The following is a 6451-nucleotide window of genomic DNA, read 5'->3' as shown; positions in this document are numbered from 1 at the left end:
ATGTGAAATTCAATTGAAGAGTAGTAATATATAGTTTAATCTGTTTGTAAAGGGTAAAAAAAACTAGTAGAGTTGTGGTCAAAACTAGTAGAGTTTATACTACAAGAGTAGTAACATATCTTGCATATAACTAAAATACAAGCCAAGAAGCCAGCAATTAACTAAAATACAAGCCAAGTTGCATATAACTAAAATTTAAGAGTTGCATATAACTAAATCCAGCAATTTACTAGCCAAGAAGCAGGACCAAAAAAAAAAACACAAAAAGAAGATCATGGTTGTTTTTAATGAAATCAGACCATGACTAATTGCCTTCTAGCTTCAATTCTTAGATCTTCCTTCATTTTTCTAATGAAATCTTCAAATTTTTTGTTTAACTCTTCTGTGCTTAATACACAAATTTTTTATTCATCATCATTACTACTTATTAATCTTTAGTGGCCTTATTTCTGTCTTTCTATAGTTTTATCTCTAATTGCTATTTTAAATGCATGTAATTGATAATGGATTTTTTGAAATATCGTTTTTTGATTGTAGAAATTGTTTTTGATGCCACATATCGCATTGTGGAGCAGATGAACAAAATAGTGTTGAAACAGAAGCTCACGTGCGTCGCTTGAATGTAAGACGCGAGACTAAAGTTGGAAAACAATGTGATTTCTCCTTAGATTTATGTTTAAAACACTATTTTATTAATCTTGTTTGTTGTTGATTTTTGGTGTTTAAAATTTGCATCCACTTTGTAAGTTGCATTTGGCTCAAAAGGTTCATAAGTTGTTTAGGAAAGTTGCATTTGGTGCTTAAATATTAGTGCTTAAATTTAGTGAGAGTTGTATTTGGTGCTTAAATACAGTGATATTAGTGCTTAAAATCTCACATTTGGTAGTCTTTGCTTATTTTATATTAATGATTAATTGCATGTTTAGAAGAATATTTTGATAATTAACACATAAAATTGTTTTAGTTTAAGAGCTGAGTCCATTTATGCATGTCATTAAAATTTTATTAATTGCATGCTGATTTGTGTTGTTGTACCTTTGTTTTATTATAGTATTGTGACTATTTTTTTAAGTAGCCAATTGTTTCAATAATTTGCTGCAAAATATTTATGTAGTAGTTTTTAAGTTGTCGATGCCATCATATAAATTGGAACTTTTGTTCTCATTGTTACTAGATAGAAAGTAATGAATAATATTAGAAACAAAATTGACTTTATATTGTAGACCATAGTGTCGGCTCGGCCGCCGCTAAATTATCAACAAAAAGTTGAGTTTTATTTAATTGTTTTCTTTTTTTAATTTGACCGTAGCGTCGGTGAGGTCAACGCTAACTATTTTGTGGGTATGAAACTTGTTGACTTTAGCGTCGGCTATCCGACGTAATTGATTTTTTAAGCGTTGTATTTATATTAGTAGCGTCGGTTTAGAGTGGGTTTAACCGACGCTAATATAGCGTTGGATGAAATATTGTGGACGCTATGTATTAGCTTCGACCGGACTCGACACTGACACTAAATCAATGTTAGCGTTGACTTTTGGCATTTTAGCGTGGGCTTTTGGTCAACGCTAAAATCAATTTTTCTAGTAGTGTAAATTCAAGCTAGCCAATTAACACGAAGACATTCACCCTTTGTTAATCAAAGATAAATTACAAAATTGTTGAGTGTGCTTAAAGACGTCGTACTGAAAAACACTAACCACCTCCAAACACTTCAATGTTGCATCCCACACCTTACCAAAAATGGACAATAAAAAAAAATGTTGTAAAATTTCTTCCCCGCAAAATCCAGAGATACATAACAAATTGTCTGAATTCACTAGTTTGCACTTTGCCAAGTGGTCTTTCATAGGAACACAATTGTTTAATAACCTTCAATCAAACAACTCAACTTTTAAAGGCGTTGCCTTGTTCCAAATGAAGTTGATCATGTGAAACTATCATCCTCATCACCCAAAATCAAAGTTGAGTATACACTTTTAACTGAGTACATAACACTATGTTCTAGTTTCTAAGACCACCTATATAGAATGTCTTCCTGCGTAAATAACAAAACACAACAGTCACGCTTAGGGAATAATTTATTTGGCTACTTCTTCAAAGTATATAGTGTTGCACTAGAGTGGAGCTTTCAAAATGGACTGAAATCTAATAGGTTGGGTTCAAATGACCATACAATTAGCTCATATTTTAGTTTAGACAGCTGGATTGTAAATAACTAACCCAAAAATCAATTGGATCATTTTGGTTCAGTCCAGGATGATCAGCCCAATTCCAAGATCTTAGTGTGCTTTCTGAAAGAAAAAAAATAGTAAAAGCTATAACAATTATTTTCTAATTAATATTCAGTGACATCAAGCTATGCAAATTAGGATATTGTTTCTCTTCATTCATATACTTTTGTTTTTTAATAAATCTTAGAGTAAACAATCTATCTCAAATTCAAAATTGTAAGCCTCAATCAAAAATAATATTTTCATTTCAAATTCATAAGTATATTATTAATATTGTAGAGGAGAAAGAAAGGAGTTTAGTTGTAGGTTTTTTTTCCCTCGCTTATGTGTTTGCAATAGAAGATGAAGATGAGAGAGAGGTGCTTCACAAAATTTATTGAATGTTTAAGTGGCTATATATATCAAAATTGAAGGTGTGTTACGTGAGATTTAAATTGTTATAGTTGTGAGTGTATAAGATTCAAATATGTGTTATGCATGGTTCAAAAGTCAAATTAAGATCGAAATTAAAAAGGATTAAGAGTTAAACAAATAGATTGTGATCTTAAAATTTTAAAAAACAAAACAATATACCTTACTAAAGTCTCATGTACCCTACATATATACTGAAACTGCTTAGATAAGTGTCATATGTGAAGTACTGCTGGATTTATCAATGACTAATTTCTACTAATAATTCGAAATGATTATTTTTAGTCGAGTCTGCTCTTCCAACTAAATTTTTTTTCATCCAAAAATTCAAAATCCTAACAACAAACTTAAATTAATTTTCCAACCAGACCAATTTCAATATGTAGCTCTAGTTGATATATGAATCAAATTTAGTTTCTCCCACACTTCATTAATAAAGAAACACCATATTGAACTCCACATTTTAATATTAATCTTTGCATTCTCTTCTATTGATTTTTTACAACCATTTATGTTAATATTTATATAGAATTATAATTTTAATATATATTTATACATACATATATAGTATTAAGAAAATCCTAAAACAAGTTTCATGACAATTAATCTAAGAAAAAGATTAATAGAATAGAAATGAATCTAAAGGGGCAATTAATCTATCAATTCGTCATAAAAATATTTCAATGAGTTGGTGGCTAAAAAATAATGCTGTTCAATCCATTTTTCTTATCTCTACTTTTCTTCTTTGTTATCTTTCTAAAAATTCAAGTAAACAATTCATCTTAGTCCATTCTTTGACTGAAAAGAGTATAATTAGTCAAATTTCAGCTATAAACTTTTTAACCTTTTGTTCCTATATCACATAGTGTGACAAATGACCATATAAATTAATACACAATTTTTTTTTTTATCATCTAGAAATAAGATAAGATGATATGCAATGAACCTATCCACCTTTTAATGACAATGGAAGGTAAATGGAAGCCATCGCATAATTTGTGGCCTTCTTTTATATCTTTAATTTAAATTAAAAAAAATTCATATATTCATTTTGACTTGTATCATATATATATATCAATGCACATGACATTCAAAGCATGTCCATGACCATATATACCTTGCATAGACCAATTTGTATTGTAAGTCTTGTTTTTTCTAGACTATTTTGTATTAATTGGACTATTAGTCTTTTTTGCATATATATGCATGGTGGTTTGAGATTTGGTAAGTGTAGTATTTTTCGCAAATCGAGAGTTAAAATTGTCATCGATCACTTGCATTAAATTAATGCAACATTTAATATAACTTAGACAAAGTTGCGTTTGATTTGAATCTAACTTTCCAACTCCTCTTAGACAAAGTTGCGTTTAATGACAATGGAAGGTAAATGGAAGCCATCACATAATTTGTGGCCTTCTTTTATATCTTTAATTTAAATTAAAAAAAATTCATATTATTCATTTTGACTTGTATCATATATATATATATCAATGCACATGACATTCAAAGCATGTCCATGACCATATATACCTTGCATAGACCAATTTGTATTGTAAGTCTTGTTTTTTCTAGACTATTTTGTATTAATTGGACTATTAGTCTTTTTTGCATATATGCATGGTGGTTTGAGATTTGGTAAGTGTAGTATTTTTCGCAAATCGAGAGTTAAAATTGTCATCGATCACTTGCATTAAATTAATGCAACATTTAATATAACTTAGACAAAGTTGCGTTTGATTTGAATCTAACTTTCCAACTCCTCTTAGAAACTACTTTTTCATTTTTCTTCCATAATCCACTTTTCACAGAAGAAGAAAAATGTAGAGGAAGAAAGGAGAAGTTTAACGGTGGTAGTGGTATGAACTACTTTTAGATTGCTTCTTGCTTTGGCTGCTACTAATAATTGGTTTTTAAAACAGTTAGATGTTAGTAACGCTTTTCTTCATGGTGACCTTCATGAGGAAGTTTATATGAAACTTCCTCCTGGTTATTTGAGTCATAATAATAATAAAGTTTGTCGTTTAAAAAAAATCATTGTATGGTTTAAAACAAGCGAGTCGACAATGGTTTGCCAAATTATCTTGTGCTTTGATATCATTTGGTTTTCAACATTCAAAACATGATCATTCCTTATTCATTTTCAAAACATTAAAATCTTTTACTATTTTGTTGGTTTACGTAGATGATATTATTATTGCAGGTAATTCTGAATTAGAGATCAATATGATTAAAACCTTTTTAAATTCTTCTTTTCAGATTAGAGACCTTGGGGACTTAAAGTTCTTTCTTGGATTGGAGATCTCTCGTTCAAGGGAGGGTATTCACATATGTCAACGTAAATATGCTCTCGATATCTTGTCAGACGCTGGATTATTAGGCGCTAAACCTTGCAATACACCTATGATCAAGGACAACAAATTTCTATACAACTCAAAGGCACAACCTCATGACTCAACCTCTTTTAGAAGAATTATTGGACGTCTTATCTACTTGACCAACACACGACCTGATATCACCTTCGCCGTGCAACAACTTAGTCAATTTATGCAATCACCGACTGAAGACCATTACATGGCAGCCATGAGGATCCTCAAATACATAAAAACTGCACCAGCTCAAGGATTGTTTTACTCATCGGCGTCCCGGCTTCAACTGCGAGCATTTAGCGACTCTGATTGGGCAACCTGCCCAGAAACAAGAAGGTCTGTTACTGGGTTTTGTATATTTCTTGGTTCATCATTGATTTCGTGGAGGTCTAAGAAACAAAGCACTGTATCTCGTTCATCTTCAGAAGCAGAATATAGAGCATTAGCATCAACAACTTGTGAAATTCAATGGATAACATTTCTTTTGCAAGAATTAAACATGGATTGTTCTGCCCCTACGACTCTTTATTGCGATAATCAATCAGCCAGGAACATTGCGTCAAATCCAACATTCCATGAGAGAACAAAACATATAGAAATTGATTGTCACATTGTTCGGGACAAACTGCAAGCTGGATTGTTCAAACTCTTGCCCATATCTTCATCAAATATGCTGGCAGATTTCTTTACTAAGCCTCTTGAACCTACAGCATTCAATTCAATTCTTAACAAGCTGGGAATTCTTAACCTACATTCTCCATCTTAAGGGGGGATGTTAGTTTTATATTAGTCAGTTTTATATTAGTTAGTTTTATCATGCCTTTACTTTTTTGGTTGTTATAACTATTTTGTTGATAGGCCATTATAAATACTCATATTGTATTTTCTTTCTCAATTAATAAAGAATGATGTATATTCAGTAAATATTCATTATTTATAGTGCATAATCTGCAATAATACACCGCGTCGAGTTCCATTCCATATGTTTGGTGTTTTCATCAGCCATTAGTATGTTGTTTTATAAACCTCCAAAACAACATAGGAAAGAGTTCAGGTTCTGATCCTTTTGGAATTGCTGGTGGAAAACTACTGGAAAGAATTCCAAAGGAGAGATTCTGCAGTGGTAAAACTATTAGAGTAATCAAATCCAAACCCACACATAAAAGTGACCAGAACCTGGACTCTTTCCTCTGCTGTTCTCTAAAGATTTATAAAACAAAACATACTAATGGTTGATGAAAACAAGATGACAAACATTGGGAACACGACGCCATGTATTATTGCAGCAATGGTTCCAAGCAGCATGAAAGAAACCTCAGGCTTCTTCAACTTGGCTAAACGCACTATAGATGCCCTATTGGGTTTTCTCTTGTTATCAAGTTGGCTTTGTTTAATATCTGTTAATTCTTTTTCTGCAGACAAGCCTCAAAGTGAGTGGGAATG

Source organism: Cicer arietinum, chromosome 7 (assembly GCF_000331145.2).
Source record: "Cicer arietinum cultivar CDC Frontier isolate Library 1 chromosome 7, Cicar.CDCFrontier_v2.0, whole genome shotgun sequence".
NCBI classification, from domain to species: domain Eukaryota; kingdom Viridiplantae; phylum Streptophyta; class Magnoliopsida; order Fabales; family Fabaceae; genus Cicer; species Cicer arietinum.
This window is presented reverse-complemented; position numbering follows the sequence as displayed.